Source organism: Dasypus novemcinctus, chromosome 24 (genome assembly GCF_030445035.2).
Source record: "Dasypus novemcinctus isolate mDasNov1 chromosome 24, mDasNov1.1.hap2, whole genome shotgun sequence".
In the NCBI taxonomy this organism is placed as follows: Eukaryota; Metazoa; Chordata; class Mammalia; order Cingulata; family Dasypodidae; genus Dasypus; species Dasypus novemcinctus.
Window position 1 is genome coordinate 7,911,273 of NC_080696.1, and position 15,925 is coordinate 7,927,197.

Genomic DNA, 15,925 nt, shown 5'->3' on the forward strand with positions numbered 1-15,925 from the left:
TAAGACTTAAAAAAGCACCACAATTTCTAGCCTAATGGGAATTAAATGAAAAATTGCAGAGTGCACCAACTGCCCCGTAATTTATGAACTCATGGGTCAGCTTCGTTGCAGCTGTGTCTTGGACCAGGGCCTCTGAAGCTTTAACGTCGATGTGACTCACTGGGGGTGGTGGTACACTGCAGACGCTTCCGCCCGAGCCCGATGCGGGTGCTGGCCGGCCCCGGCCCCCCTTGGAGGAGTAAGGTCTTGCTTTAGGGTCTTGCTTGACTATGGGAACAAAGCTGTACCTGGAGGAAAGCTTGGCTGCTTTGAGCACAAGGACATTATGGAGGTAGAATGAACCTGAATTTTTTTCTGGTGCGGGAAACCCTTTTCCTACTGACATCGGAGAGGCCGAGGTCTTCCCCAAACCCGGTGAACTGGATTGTACGGGGAGGCAGTTCCTCGCGAAGACGTGCTTTGCTGTAGTACCATGCAGTTCTCGGTCTTTCTCATCCGGTTTGAGTATTTACATAAAATGCTGCTTCTCTCCCCAAACCCACAGTTGCTCAGAGAGGGTTCCTCCAGGTGTGGGGTCCCTGAAAGAACTGAATTTGCCATCGGAGCAGCAGGCATCAGTGGACCTTGTTTATGACTTGAGGTTGACACTTCAAGCCTTCTTGGGGTGCAAAAGGCAAAGTTTACAGATTGAAGCAGAAACGGGCCCTTGAAGTTAAGGAAAGGACTTGGGGGTGGGGGGGTTGGCAGATGAATTTCAGGCGGTGATTACAAAGGCAGAACTCTTCTCCTTAGCAACAGGCTGTGCGAGGGGAGCAGAAGCTTAGAAATAGCAGAGGTCCCCACAGAGGAATCTGTGTGCAGGCAGAGTCAAAGCAATTGAAACAAGTTTGCACTAATGACTTTGGGGAGCAGAGTTCCCCGAGAACGGAAAAGGAGGACCTTCTGCCAGGGTGACCTCTAATTTGCAATTGAAATGACCATTGGGCACGTAAATAGACACCTGGGTGGGAGGGACTGGGGAATGTGGGAGGTACTTAGTGAATTTCTTTAACTGGGACTTTGGCTGGAGAAGATTTCTTTTCCTCTGCTTCTTGAAAAGCTCGGCAGTGACAGATGGTTGTTGTTTTCTCACTGGTTTCTGTTCCCAGAGGAATAAAGTAAGAATTGATGTTTAGAATTCAGCCCATGTAGAGATGCTTGCATTCAGGTGGGCCCTTTTAGAATAAGAAGGTGGTGGCTGCTTCACTGAAAAAACAAGGCAACGAAGGCTTGTGGAATGTCAAGGAGATGAGGGTTAGACACAGCTGGGTTTCATCGCCCCCGGGCGCCCTTGGGCAGGTTATAAACCTTGAAGGTCAGTTTTCTTGACTGTCTTGAAGGTAACTCTGCCTTCCCTTGGTGGGCAGGAGATGATATCCCCGAAGTGCCTAGCAGAATATTTGCTGTAGAGGTTTTCAGTAAGTGACAGTGTTATTTTAGAAAGATTAGCTCATGACTGGGTTTCAAGATGAGAGCTGGAGTTCTGACTTGACTTTGAACTTGAATTTGATCTACGCTGTAGTAACAGAGCCCAGGGCTTAAAGAGAATGCAAGATGTCAAGAAAAGCAAGATACTCGTAGTAGTAGGAAAAACGGTAAATTAATGTTTTCCACAAAGGCAACACAATAAGAATTTCCCTATTTTAAGCACATTGAGGTGTTGGGTGAAATACCTCAGGCTGTAATGATTAGAAACAATTTATGTTCCGGTTATTAGAAGAATTTAAAGAACCCCTGTGAGCTTCCAGGCCAGGGACTTTTCTTCTGGTCATGTCGTAACAGACTTTGTCACTGCCAACTCACAGCTCTTGGACTCCCTGTGAGGCATTCCCGCAGAGTCCCACTCTGGGGTCCAGGACCCACTCTGTCCAGTGTGATGGCTGCAGGCTGCAGGTGACTATTGCACCCCGACATGGGACCAGTCCAAACTGAGAGGAGCTTGAAATGTGAGATACACACTGGAGTGCATTGACTTCGTATGAAAAAAAGGAGTACAGTATCACACCGGTCATTTTTGTATATTCAATACTTGTTGAAACAATAATAATTTGGATATGCTGGGTGAAATATATTGTTAAAATTAATCTTACCTGTTTCTTTCACTTTTTCTAAGGTGGCAACTAGAAAATTTAAATTTAACATTTGTAACTAGCGCTTTATTTCTTTTGGACATTGTAGTCTAGACCACACTGGGAACTGCTTAGGAATTTCGTGGAGAGGTCTAAATCCTCAAATCCCCGTCTCAAAACAGTCCTTGCACGGCTCAGAGGAGCCCCGGCCCAAGGTGAGCTGTCCTCTCTCCTGACGGTGCAGGCCTCCGCTGCGTGCCCCGGCAGGTGTGCTCGACATCTCCAGGCTGAGCCGTGGGCTCGGAACCTAGAGGCAGGTACTACGTCGTCTACACTGAAGTTTCTCTTAACTTTGTTCTGAGTCAGCATTTGCTGAGTTATCCAAAAAGTGATGTTTTATCTAAGGGGTGAAACAGACCCAGTAAAAGAACATTGAAACCAAAGAGAACCGCGCAGTGCACTTTCGGTCACCATTTCTCTTGCCCTGACGACAGGAGGAAGAGAAGGGGGTCGGTTTGCCTCCATTCAGTGGCACCCCCTACTGCTTCTGTTTCTTGCTGGAATGCAGGGACCCAGGAGAGCCCCGTTACTCTTTCTGGTTCAGAGTTGTCTGGGCGTTACTGGGAGGAAACTGCACTCCTCTTTCTGCAGCAGAACTAATGTGAGAGGAGAATGGTAAATTAAATAAGGGCGAGATGGTTTGGCCAGCTGCTTCAGTCTCCTGAACGATCACTTGTACGATGCAAATAAATGTGCGGCTTTGTGCCACTATTTAAATAGAGTGAGGGTTTTCAACTGGGAATTCCTGCAGTGGTGGGGCTGAGCAGTCATGCTAGGGGATATTTTCAGTCACTCATTTGTCCTTAGATCATCCCGGTTCCAGGGATGAAATCACGAACATTGCACTCTAATTGTGAGCGGCAGAGGGGACAGCATGTCGATAAATTGTAATTGAAGAACAGGCTATGAATTCTCTCACATCACTGTGTTCCTGAATTTTGATTGAGCGTCTTATTTCTCTTTCCTGAAGGCCATCTGTGGAAATAGTAGAGGGCTTTCTAACCCTCATTCAACCTTCGGTGAATCGCCCACGTAGAGAGTGGCAACATGAGGCCTCTGATTTCACGGGGGCGCTTTAGGATTTCAAAGGTGCTTAGGTATGTCTGGTCTCTACGTTTAGGCTGTGTTGGGGGGCAGGAAGATATATTTCCAGGGGGACCCTATTAATAAGTATAGTTAAATGTTGCAGTACTTTGACCTGCTTAAGAAATTCCAAAATGGTCTCTACTCTTTGTTTTTTTTTCTTTTAATTCTTTAGGTTTCAAAATTATAATATTAAGTACCCTTGACAAATTAACAAAATCAGAACTATGATGGTACATTAGGCCATTCTTAGGAAAAGGAGAATGTAAAAATGGGGTGTGTTTACCTGTCTATCCTGTCCAAAATATTAATTCCTACCCCAAGGTTTTCCTGGGATAATAGTGGTAGAGAGTTTCATTCATTCATTCAATGTGTTAAACACTGTAAGATGTGGGAATCTGTGTACAGTAACTTTGAAAATAAACCTAAAGGGCAGTATGTCGAGTACTTGACTCTGAACAGGTGTTTTCCGTATCCCACGTTTTTGATGGGCTCCTGAGAACCGTGGCAGCACGGCACTGACTGCTGCTTTCACCCTTGGCTCTCAGGTGGTGGGAACACGGAGATCGAAAGGACCGCTGTCCAGTGCCTTGTACAGTTCTGCCCTCTCTGGTCTTTCAAAACCATCTTGAAATTCTTTAAAATCGTTATACTCAGTCTCGAAACATCAGGTTATCTTAACAGATGCTTTTGGTCTGGACAGTATCCTTAACTTTCCGAGAGGAATGAACAAAAATTTGTATTATAAACTCTGGGTCATCCAGATTTTATTTCAGGCAGTTGATACAGAATATGCAACTTTTGAAATGATAATTTAGTTATTTTGAGCCTTATCTCCTGCATGTTTGTTCTTGCTCTCCATCATGTTATTTTTCCCCTGTTTACATTTAAAGCAACCTGTTTATCTGCTGTTAATCCATTCAACTGTATATTCCTGTCAAACTCAGCTCTAGGAGCTATATGGAATATATTACATAAAAGTCATGAAGGGCAGGAGAGAGAAAATGGTATTCTGATTGTAATCTGTATTCAGAATTTTCAGACTTGCCCTCAGTGCTGGCAGCAAATGTTCTAAAAGTTAGTTATTAAATACAGTGGTCTTAGTTTCCTACCTTCGCTCTTGACTCTCAAAGAAAAAATTGGATACCAGTCAATACGGTCACTGGGTTTCAACTTCTTAAAGATCCTTGTTAGAATGAAATTAGTCATTGTTTCTTGGACTACGTGATCGTTGTTTCTTTACCTCTCTTGATGCCACTTTTCAGCATTGGAGTCGTCATTTCCTTCTCTTACACTCCACATGCAATCCATCACCCAGTCCTGTTGTCTCTACTTCCAAAATATGTACCGCATCTAGCCACTTTGGATTCGGTACATATTTAACCTCCTGTTGTTAACCACCATCGACCCAGCCACTGTCTCACTCCACTGGACTGTTAATTGATTTCCCTGCTTACTTTTGCCCTGCTATCATTGGTTCTCCAAAAAGCAGACAAAATAATTCTTTAAAACTTAAGTTGGGCCATGCAGCTCTGCTGCTCAAAAGCTCTAATTGCTTACCCTTTAACCAAGTTTCAGGTCCAGTCAGTGTTTTAGCATGATCTGGCTCCCTGTCTCCTCTCTGAACTCCTCTCCCAGTTTCCCCCTTGCTCACTCTGCTTGAGCCACATTGTCTCATTAACCATGCAAAATGCAGCTCCCCTCAGGACCCTTGCACCTGCTGTCTCCTGGGTCATCCTGATCCCCCTCTTCTCTCGGGCCTTTACTCACATGCCATTTCATTAGAGACCTCCTTCCTTAGCCCCTATCTAAAATACCAACCACTCCCACTCAGCTTGCTAGGAATGCAATAAATATTTGTTGAGTGAGTGAAATTACTATTTTTTTTTATTGAAAGGCATTTAATTTCCTGTCCCATGTATGGAATAGATAAGAAATATATAACATGGTCCTCTGCATCAAAAGATAGACAAATATTACCACAAAGTGGTAAAAAACAGACATGTTAAAAACTCTAAATCATATATTTAGCTTTTTTAAGTTAAAATACAAACAGTAACAGAATAGAGAGGCAGTAAGTTGTTGAAATACAGAGATCTTTCTTATAACAGCTAACATTTGAAATCAGTTCATTCCTATATGCAAAGTAATGCTCTGTATCATTTTGAATATTTTTTTTTCTGAAACATTTGGATTCTTCTCTTTGTGATTAAATTTAACCTATCAATATTCTTGACCAACTGCCCTTTATAGTAAGGTATAACTCTGTGTGTGTATTGTATATTGGAAACGTAGAGGAGAGTTATCTCCTATTGTTGAATAGGAGTCTGTTGTGACGTGATGACTATGGTTATGGATGTAGGATTAATATTTGTAGATATTAAGTACATACATGCAAACTTGTAGAAGGAACATTTCTCCTAGAATCAGTTCTTCTTCTGGCTATTGTAACTGAGTGAGCTTATTTAACTGTCTGGGCTTCTTGTCTTATCATCAAAATAATTTATTACTGATATGTAATACACAGTACTCTGAAATCTGGTAGATCTCAAAGATTCATAATTTTAGAACTACAATGAGATAGTACCACGTTCCTATTATGATGACTGAAATAAGGAAGAAACAAAACAAAGTAAAGCCCTGACAGTACCAAGTGGGAGAAGATGTGGAGCAACTGGGATTCTCAAGCACTGCTGGTAGTAGTGCAGAATGGTACAGCTGCATTGCAGTTTGGCAATTTCTTATGATTTTAAACATACATTTACCTATAGCCCAGCAATCCCACTCCTGGGTATTTGCCCAAGTGAAAAAAGAAATTTATGTTCATACTAGAATCTGTTCTCTAATTTTTATTGTGACTTTATTTATAATCACCAAAACATTTGAAAACAACCCAGATGTCCTTCGACTGGGGAATGGAGGAGCAAACTTTTACACCCAGACAATGAAATATTACTGAGCAGTGAAAAAGAATGAACTGCTGATGCCGCCATCAGCGTCGGTGGATCTCAAATGCATCTTGCTATGTGAAGGGAGCCAAACTTTGTCTGGAAAGGCTCCATACTACATGATTCCACACACAAAAAGGCAAAATTAAGGAAAAGAAAACAGATCAGTGGTTGCATGGAACTAGGAGGAGAGGTTGGCTTCAAAGGGTAGCAGGATGGATTTTTTGGGGTAATGGAACCGTTCGCTCCCCATCCCCGCCCCCTGAGATGCCTCATCGTCTTTTTGCTTGTTGTTTTGCTCATTGCTCGTTTTTTGCTTGTTGTTTTTCTTTAGGAGGCATTGGGAACGGAACCTGGGAACTCCCATGTGGGAGGTGGGTGTTGAACGGCTTGAGCCACTTCGGCTCCCAAAGTGTTTCATTTCTTGATTGTGGTGGTAGTTGTGTGACCGACTGTATGTATTTGTCAAAATTCGTGGCACTGTACACCAGCAAGAGTGAGTTTCATGGTATCTGAGTTTAAAAATAGAGAAGTAATTCTTTGATAAGCCAGTTCTGCCCTGGGTCCTGGCATCCATTCTACCTGAATATCATAGGTGGGTGAGCATGCCTGATTTGCTGTCCCAGGTCCCCGTTTCATTTTACTTTGGTTGTCATGGTTTCCTAGAGAGGGTCCTCGCGATCTGGTGGACTTTGACTCACATGTCAGAAGCAGCCAGGCAGAAGTCCTTCCCACATTTTCCCGGGATCTGTGTGCCATCCTCAGAGGGAACCCCTCAGGGGGCTGGCGTCGCAGCAGGTGGAGGTGCTGCCCAAGACCAGGGAAACACCCTGCCTGTCCTAGCTGCCTTTGTCCCCTCATAAGACTGAATTACAGGTGAACAGGAAAAGAACCAGAGCAGGCCGTCGTGCCCAGATACGTCTAGGCTGTGCATTTGGGGCCCTTCTTTTCAATGCGGTACCCTCAGAGGGTCCCGGCCACGGCAGCTGTGTTCCGAGTCTTGAATAGTTTGCGAGGTTCTGTCCCTCTGTAGAAACTGAGTGCTTGCTCCACCACGGTCTGTTGGGCCCACTGGCCAGGTCATGGTGTACTATAGCATACATAGAACAGATGGTTGATCAGTTGTCCGTGGCCAAAAAAACCAAAACCAGCCCCCCACATATCAGATAAACAAACACCAATCCCAAAGTTATATAAGTTATAACAAGAGAACTTCAATGTTTTGAAGTTCTTGTGAGCTGTACCATACTTTTCCAAATTCTTACTTACTGGTTAGAAGATCCTTTTTATGTTTGCAATGAGTGTGAACGTGTGAAAGTTCTTGAGTTGAGACCCATATTTCCATTTCCATTCTCTGGTAAGAATCTGTTTCCATTTTCCTTGATGTTTTGAATCCTCTGCCTGAGGTCCATTACCCTGCTTCTTCTTTAGAGCTCTCCCACGAGTGCCATAGACCTAGATTGATCATGAAATCAGCTTCCTACCAAGCAAGGTTTTTTCCTTCAAATTACCGTTGCATCATAACAGATTAAATTGAAATATTTTTCTCTCTGGCATTACTCTGGAGAAGCAGCCCTTGAGTTTCTCATGCTGCTATTCTTGGTTTAATTTATTCAGATCATTTTCTCTATATGTGGCATACAGTTTGAGGCAGAAATAAAGGCGTGGGAGAGGACTGTAACTAACCCCGCTCTGGGTTGCAGGAACATAATAGGCATTTTTCACGTAGTTTTCCACTGAATTTCACAACAACGAGTAAGGTAAATGACTGCTTCTTTACAAACTAGGAAACCAGGTGTAAGAGAGGTTAATTAACTTGGGTCCTCAAAGATAGGCCCCCCACTCCAAAACTCTCTTCTCACACTCCACGGGATGCCATTTGGGGGTAGCGGTTTCTCATCTCATTCCCACGTGAACGGGGGCTGGAGGTTGCACTGGTCTTTTTGAGACTGAGCCCTCAAGTTTCTTCACAGACCTGGTCTGCTCCCTGTTTCCTTTCCAGGGTCCTAACAGCTTTGGCCTACTTTTAGGTATTTTTCAAAGCTGGCATCCCACATTCGATCGCTTGTTTCTTTCTCCCCCTTGATGCCTGTGGAGGAAAATCGAGTTTCACCCTTCCGTGCCTCTGGAGAACAAACCCACAAGGCCTTCTTATTTTAATAATTGTACTTCTGATCACTATAGGGCAATAGGGATGTAAAGAGAAGAAAAAAAAAACAAAACCAAAAAAAGTTAAAGGTTAAAAATAGTTAAAAATGTTAGTCTTTGAGCCCACACTATGCTGCCGTTCCTGCTTAGGGGCTATTTCTTAGAAGATATTAGGTCTCTTTCCTAGGGGATAGTTCATTTTGTATGGAACTGTGGTGCAAAGCAGGTTCAGGCTGGCACGGCCGGTGACGTTGCGTCTCAGGCAGAGACCCGGTTTTCCAGTGGCTGTTCAAGCTGTAAGCCCCACATAGGGTATCACTATGAACCAGCTCTGTAAGACACTTCCAGAAAGCAAGGGTGTGCCGTGATAAAGCGAACGCGCCACGGCAGGGCTTGGGGAATGGACGATGGGCTTTGTTTAAAGTACTTCTGCTCGCCAGGATGGGGTCCCTGTTGCCTCGTGGCTGTTGAACACGTGAGATGTGTTGAGTGTGCGTTGGTGTGTGCTACAAGGCTGAAAGTGCCCCCTGAATTCTCAGGACTGAGCATGAAAAAAGAATGTCATATATCCCAATTTTCAAATATCAATTACATGTTGAAATGTTAAAATTCTGGATATATTGGATTAAATAAAATTTATTAAAATTAAATATTGGTTTCTTTTTTTAACTTTTTGGTTTGAGAGAAGTATAGATTTGCATGCAGCTGTGAGCTTTAATACAGAAATCTTGTGTATCCTTCACCCAGTTGTTCCTACTGATAACACCTTGCAAAACTATACTACAATATCAAAACCAGGACATTACCGTTGATGCAACACACGAATGATATTTAGATTCCCTCATTTCACGTGCACCTGGTTCTGTGTGTATTTAGTTCATGCCATTTCATCACCTGCATCAATTTCTATGTCCCACACCTGTCAGGAGAGGAATCCTTACACTACCCTTTTGTAGTCACAGCTGCCTCCCTCCCCTCTTCCCATCCTCTGGCAATCACTAATTTGTTCTCCATCTGTATAATTTGGTCTTTCAAGAATGTCATAGAAATGGAATCATATAATATACAACCTTTTGAAATTAGGTTTTTTCACTCAGCAAAATCTTCTTGAGATCCATCCGTGTTGTTACGTATGTAGTGGTTCTCTCCATTTTATTGCTGAAGTAGTATTCCATGGTCCTTTTTTACTTTTTAAATGATGCTGCTTGAAAATTGAAAGGTACACGTGTCACTCACATGTGTGGCTGTCACTCTTTCAGTTGGACATCACTAAGCACATACTTGCTGCACGTAATCAAAAATATATATTTCTGTTTCTGCAGTTTCTTTGAGCTTTAAATATTCCTGTGTGGAATGGTGCATTTTCTTCTGCTAACTCTAAGTCAGTAATATTTGGAAAGAACAAAGCAACAGTGCCTTTTTAAAAAATTATTTCAGGCGAGTAAAATCATCTTGGTGACATTCTCCCTTTCCCCATTTTCCCTTTCTCCTCCCCTGAGTTGATTTTTTCTTTTTTTAAAATTTTTATTTTCTTGTTCATTTTTCAGTAAGAAAACCTTTGCATTTCTGTCCACAGGAGAAACTTCTTTACGTTAGACAGCAAGGAGGGGTATCTTGCAAGCCCTGCCAACAGCACTCAGCACACTGGCTTGAGACGCATTAACTGGCTCATAGTTATTGGATATTTTCCCTCTTGGGAGATCCAGAAATGTTTTTTCAACTCAAGCTTCATAAAGAAAGCAGCTCAGTTAGCTTAAGGTGAAGGGAGAAGCAGGACAAAGGGACGCTTCAGAGCCTAGTGGAGCTGTGGGAAAGGATAATACTGTTTTCAATTAAAATTGCCTGGGGAAATTAGATAGGCAGAGAGTAATTACCTGGGTTGGCATCCCTCCAGGCTCCCGAAACCAAGACCCTGCTCGAATGTTCTGAGGAATCACGCATGGCCACAGGCCGCCAAGAAGCTTGAGGTTTCGGTCTCATCTCCAACATTTTTGAGTGTGCTGGCTGCGATGCATGGCTGTTGTACGTCAAATTAGGTAGCATGAGCAGTTCTAACCAATAAAACCCTATAAAAACCCAGACCTGAAGCCAACACCCCCCCAAAGCATCAGCAAAAAGGGAGATTTCTCTGGCAAAACACGTTTATATTTCTCTACTCTGTGTCCAACGAGACCCTGGAGCTGGGGTTGAGCCGTGGGAAACCCGATCAGTGGATAAGTCTTGTTTCTCACCTCCTGGCAGTAACTGTCTTGGTCAGGGCCTTGCACGTATCAGGAACGATCCTGAGTAAATGCCATCGGAATGTGGGCTTGTCCTACTGAGGTGGGGCAGTAAGCCTTAGAAGGCTAGTGTGTCTTCAGTGCAGATGTCAAAATGTGACCACCCTGCACTCCCCAGCTTCCCCTCCGGGAGCCTGGCTTTGTACCTGCAAGCAGGACTCTGCTGGTCCCTGCTCTCTGGCTGGTGGCACGTGTTACCCCTGCTGGGGATGGATGGGACTGACGGCAAGGCTCGAGGTCGTTGAACCGCAGAGGTTTCCTTTCTCACTTTTTGCTACAACAGGAAAGTGAGCCATTGGTTTTTCTTCCGTGCTTCTAGAGTTAGCTTTTGCGTGTGTTCCATATTTTCCTTATCTCTCCATTTCATAATGGAGAAAAATGGAATAGGATTTGGAAGAGGTTGAAAAGAGAAAGAAGGAATCCACTACCTTTCCCTCGCTCCCCTTCCACAAAAGGCACAGGGGCTGGAACGAAGCCCGTGCTAATTTGTGTTTTTGTTTTTTGTTTTTTTTAGGGGACTTAATAGCTTGCTTGAAGAAGTCTACTAATTCCACCCTTCTCCTGGCCACAGGCGGGAGGGCCATCTAAGTACTATGCATATGCTAAGCCACCACCCGGTAAGGCCAAACAGCAGGGGAAGGAGCCCCTGCTCCAGGTAGAGGCTTCTTAGGAGGAAGGAGGTCTGAGGCCAGACCACCCGGGTTTGACTCTTCTCCTTTGCTTACTTGCCACGTGACTCCAGATACGGGACGTATCCTTTCTGTGCCTCCATTTCCTCATCTGTAAAAAGTTTCTACTTCATAGAGTCTGGTGAGGCTTAGTGAGTTGATATGCTTAGAACATATTGGAATGATTCCCAGATAGAGTAATAGCTCATTAATTGTTAATTATTATTATAATTGTTATTTCTTTGCTTCTTACAAACCTGTCGGGTAAGTTGTTTTTTTTTAACCAAACCTATATGGGAAAGGAAATTTCTTAAAGGTTCTTATTTTTTCTAGAAAAGACATCTTAAGCAATCTGCCATGTGCTAGTGGATTATTAAGCAAGCTTTGAATTATCTTTATACTTTTCCTTTTAATGTTATTGGAGTTATATATATGTTGTTTCAACATAACTTCCAAATAGCCGAGTCAGTAGAGTGAAAAATCAGTTAAATTAGTTGACAAATTGTAGATAAATAACCTAATTTAATTTTGAAAATTTCAGTCCATGTTGTCATTTGGACACTGCATCTTTTTTTTTTTCATTCTTTATTTTTATTTTTAAGGATACATAGACCACACAATATGTTACATTAAAAAATAAAGGAGGTTCCCATATACCCCAGGCCCCACACCCCTCACTCCTCTCACATCAACAACTTCTTTCATTAGTGTGATACATTCATTGCATTTGATGAGTACATTTTGGAGTATGGCTGCACAGCACGGATTATAGTTTACATTGTAGTTTACATTCTCTCCAGTGAAGGGGTAAGACAGGGGCATAGGGATACTATTGGGTGGGGCTTTGCAGGCCTGGGGTGGGAGGATGGGTCAGATGGTCCAAGGAATTGGGAGGAGGGTTGAGGGGGAGCAAGTGAACACAGGAGATTGTCGGGTATGTGGTTGAAACTATAATGTTGAGAAAACTCTTTAGAAAATATAAGGAAGGACTACCCGTTTAAGGTGCTTAAGGCGGGGCATCTGGCACAGGGGCAGGCTTCTGGGAAGTATGTGAGGGCTCACCTCGTCATAGTGTGTGGTATCAGTGGGTGGAGACCCATGCAATGAGCAGGAAGGTGTTATGCCCCCATCCTGGGGAGGCCTGATGTTCCCAAACAGAGGGGAGGGTGTCTCTGGAGAGCATGGGTGGCTCCCAGTGGGGAGGACAGACTAGTGTGTTAAGCCCTCAGCTTTGTTGCAAGTATCTATGAATCTGGTCCTTCAAGCAGTGAAGCTTGTTTGTCACTGTGGGCCCCAAGGGGAGAGGAAGAGAGGAATAGAATAGTTGGAAGAGGAGGTAACTGGGGGCAGTGGAAATGTTCTGCACGATCCTGTATTGATGGATACAGGCCGTGTTAAATGTCACCAAAAATTTATAAAGGCGTAGAGTCTAAAATGTAAACCATAGTGTAAGCCATCATGGAGCCATGGTTAGTAGCTGTGTTTCAATATCTGTACATCAGTTGCAGCAAATGTAACATCCACATGTAAAAAGATCATTGCTGGGGAAGGGGGAAAAGGGTTTGATGTTGGGTATATGGGAGTTCCCTGTATTGTGTATGTGACTTTACTGTGACCTAAAACTGTTTTGAAGATATATATATATATAAAAAAGGATATAGATACTGAGGAAGAAATGGAAGAGATTGCCTTGCCACTGTACATACAAGACAACACCTATTATAGTGACGAAAGGCAAAATGACAAAAATTTTTTGATATTTTTCAGTTTTTAAGAATGGACACTGCATCTTAATAAAATACAAAACAACTTTTTTTGTCTTTGTAAATGCTGAGTTTTGGCTAGTTTATTTCTTTTCTTCTTTTAAAGAGAATGCCAGTTTTTTACACATTGAGTTTCACAAGGTTCAGTTTAAGGTAAAGGCGAGAACATCTCATATTGATTGGGTGTTGGTTGCAGTGCCTGCATTCTTTTTAAAAAATATTTTTTATTTACTTACTTACTTACTTATTTATTTATTTATTTATCTCTCTCCCCTTCCCCGCCCCATCTGCTCTCTGTGTCCATTCTCTGCATGTTCTTCTGTGTCTGCTTGTGTCAGTGGCACCAGGAATCTGTGTCTCGTGTTGTTGCGTTATCTTACTATGCGGCACCACTCCTGGGCAGGCTACACTTTCTTTTGCACTGGGCGGCTCTCCTTACGGGGCGCACTCCTTGCGCGTGGGGCTCCCCTACGCGGGGGACACCCCTGCGTGTCAGGGTACTCCTTGCGCGCATCAGCACTGCATGTGGGCCAGCTGCACACGGGTCAAGGAGGCCCGGGGTTTGACCCGCGGACCTCCCATGTGGTTGGCGGACGCCCTATCCTTTAGGCCAAATCCACTTCCCAATACATGCATTCTTAGGTTAGATAAATGGACTCCCAAGAACATGAACTCCTCTGCTGGCAAATGGTGGAAAATACCCTCTCTAGTTCAACTGTTACTCAGCCTTTCTGCTGATGACTTGACTTTTCTTGTTATGTGACCTCAGGTGCCAGCCAGGGCCAGCACAGGTGGCAAATGCATGCCAGCAGTTATAGGTGTGGTAGACTGACTCTCAGGATGGCCCCCAGATTCCCAGCCCCTGAGGTCCACCCTGTGTAATCCCCAGGACTGACTCATGGCATCCACTGCTGCGATTCTGCCCTGCTGACTTTGGCAATGCAAGCTTATCCCTAGCTGACAGCCAGCAGGAAAATGGGGGCCTTAGTCCTTAAATCACAAGGAAGTGAATTTGGCTGAGCTTGAAAACAGATGATTCCTGCGTGGCCGTCTCCTTGATTTTAGCCTTGTAAGACACTGAGCAGCAACTGAGTAGTACCCAGTCTTCGGACTTAGGGGACACCAGCTAAAAATGGGTGTTGCTATAAGCCACCACGTTTGTGGCAGTTTTTCATGCAGCAGTTGAAACTTAATACACAAGGGAAGCAAGGCATAAAAATGTTAAGTGGTTAATGCAAAGCCATCACCATTATTTAGAGAAAAAGAATGACATCCATAAAATAACTCAAAATGAGCTCCTATAAAGAGCCGCCATTTTCCATTTTAGAGCCACTTGGCCACCATAGATGACAGATAGGAGAGCTGTAATTTTTCTAGGCCGAGTTTAGGATGGTTTCTCAAATGGGCAGTTAGATTTAGCTGAGGGGGAGTGAATGGCTCAAAAAGCTCTCTGGCTGGACATTTACTACAGGATTTTAAAGGAAAAATATGCAGAGAAGGAAGGTGGAATCGCCTTCCTACCCTGCTTTCCAGTGTTGCTGGATATGCCTCTATTGCCGGGATCACTAACTCGCGTGCAGGGACCGTTAACTCCCGGGCCACTCACTCGAGGTGCGGGCGTTGGCTGAGCAGGGGGTGACCGGAAGGGCGGGGACGTGGGACCTGGCAAAGGAAGGCTGTCTGAAGGGACAGCCGCCTCTCAGCTTTGGCTGAGTTACCTGCAGCACCGTCGAGGCATCTTCCAGATTTCCAAGAGAAGCTGGGCTTCCCGATATTTACTGAAACCTCCCGTTTTTAAAATGCTGATAGCCAGCTCAGTCTTTAAAAGATCACCATGGGGACAGAGAGGCAGGGATGCAGCCAGCTCAGGCCCGGGCACCTGCACTGGCAGACCAGAGGCGTGAGCACGTGGGAACAGTGTGGGAGGCTAAGAATCCAAGGGTGTGAGCTTGGTACAGACTGGGAAGTTTTTCTGTTTTGTTCATTGCTCTATCCCCAGAGCCAAGGACAGTGTCTGGCACACAGTAGGTGCTCAGTTTGATGAGACAGAAGCATATTAATATTGCATGTGAAAACTATCAAGTATGATTACATTGGTGAAGCTAGTTTCTAAATTCTCTGACTTGATGCTGTGATACGGTATGGTTTGCGCTGACACACTGTTTTTTTGGCCCACTCATTTACCTTTTTAAACCCATGATGCCATCTGAGAACTTTTCTGGAAGTCTGTGGCAGTTTGAGATTATTTTATGAATCTCAAAGAGAGAAAGTTTGTATTTGTAAACTATTCTTCTGGGTGCGATACCCTTTGATCACATTAAATCCAGTTGAAGGGTCTTTGATTAGATTATTGGATAGGACTGCTTTGGGCTCTTGATTTGACTACGTTGGTGGACAGGACTCAGCCTGAGTCGCTTGTGTCTGATGTAAACGGACCATCGGACAGGAACAGAGAGCTCTCATTTTTGATCCTGCCCCATGACAGAAGGGAGGAGAGATGAGCCATTTGCCTGAGGGCTTACAGCTGACCCTGGGAAGAGAGCAGATGAGCCAGACTGATGTAGGAAGCCCTAGAGACAAGCCCTGTGCCAGCCTGCAGCTGAGATCCAGGAGAAGCAGATCAGCTGAGCCTGAGAGAGGAAGCTCTGAGAGGAAGGAGCGACCTGGGCAGAGGTTGGCACCATCTTGCGTCACCACCTGGGCATGCGCCAGCATCAACAGTCGCTGACTTGGGTGAGAAAGCATCTCTGATGGTACCTTGAGTTGGACTTTTCTACAGACTGGGAGCTGTCAGCTTTTACCCTAACTAAATGCCCTTTATAAAAGCCAGCAGGTTTCTAGTACTTTGCATCAGCAGCCCTTTGGCTA

General features: G+C 44.1%; 1 protein-coding gene across 22 annotated transcripts in view; it reads left to right on the plus strand.

Annotated features, from left to right (window-relative positions):
* The window catches only part of PLCB4 (phospholipase C beta 4), a 383,120-nt gene that overhangs the window by 137,051 nt on the left and 230,144 nt on the right, over positions 1-15,925 (plus strand). For 2 of the 22 annotated variants that reach the window (XM_071211547.1, XM_071211550.1), the window contains exon 3: positions 11,141-11,243. The exons of the other annotated variants lie outside the window; for them this stretch is intronic. The gene's annotated coding sequence lies outside the window, so the exon portion shown is untranslated. The remainder of the gene's footprint in view (positions 1-11,140; positions 11,244-15,925) is intronic. 22 annotated transcript variants of the gene reach the window in all.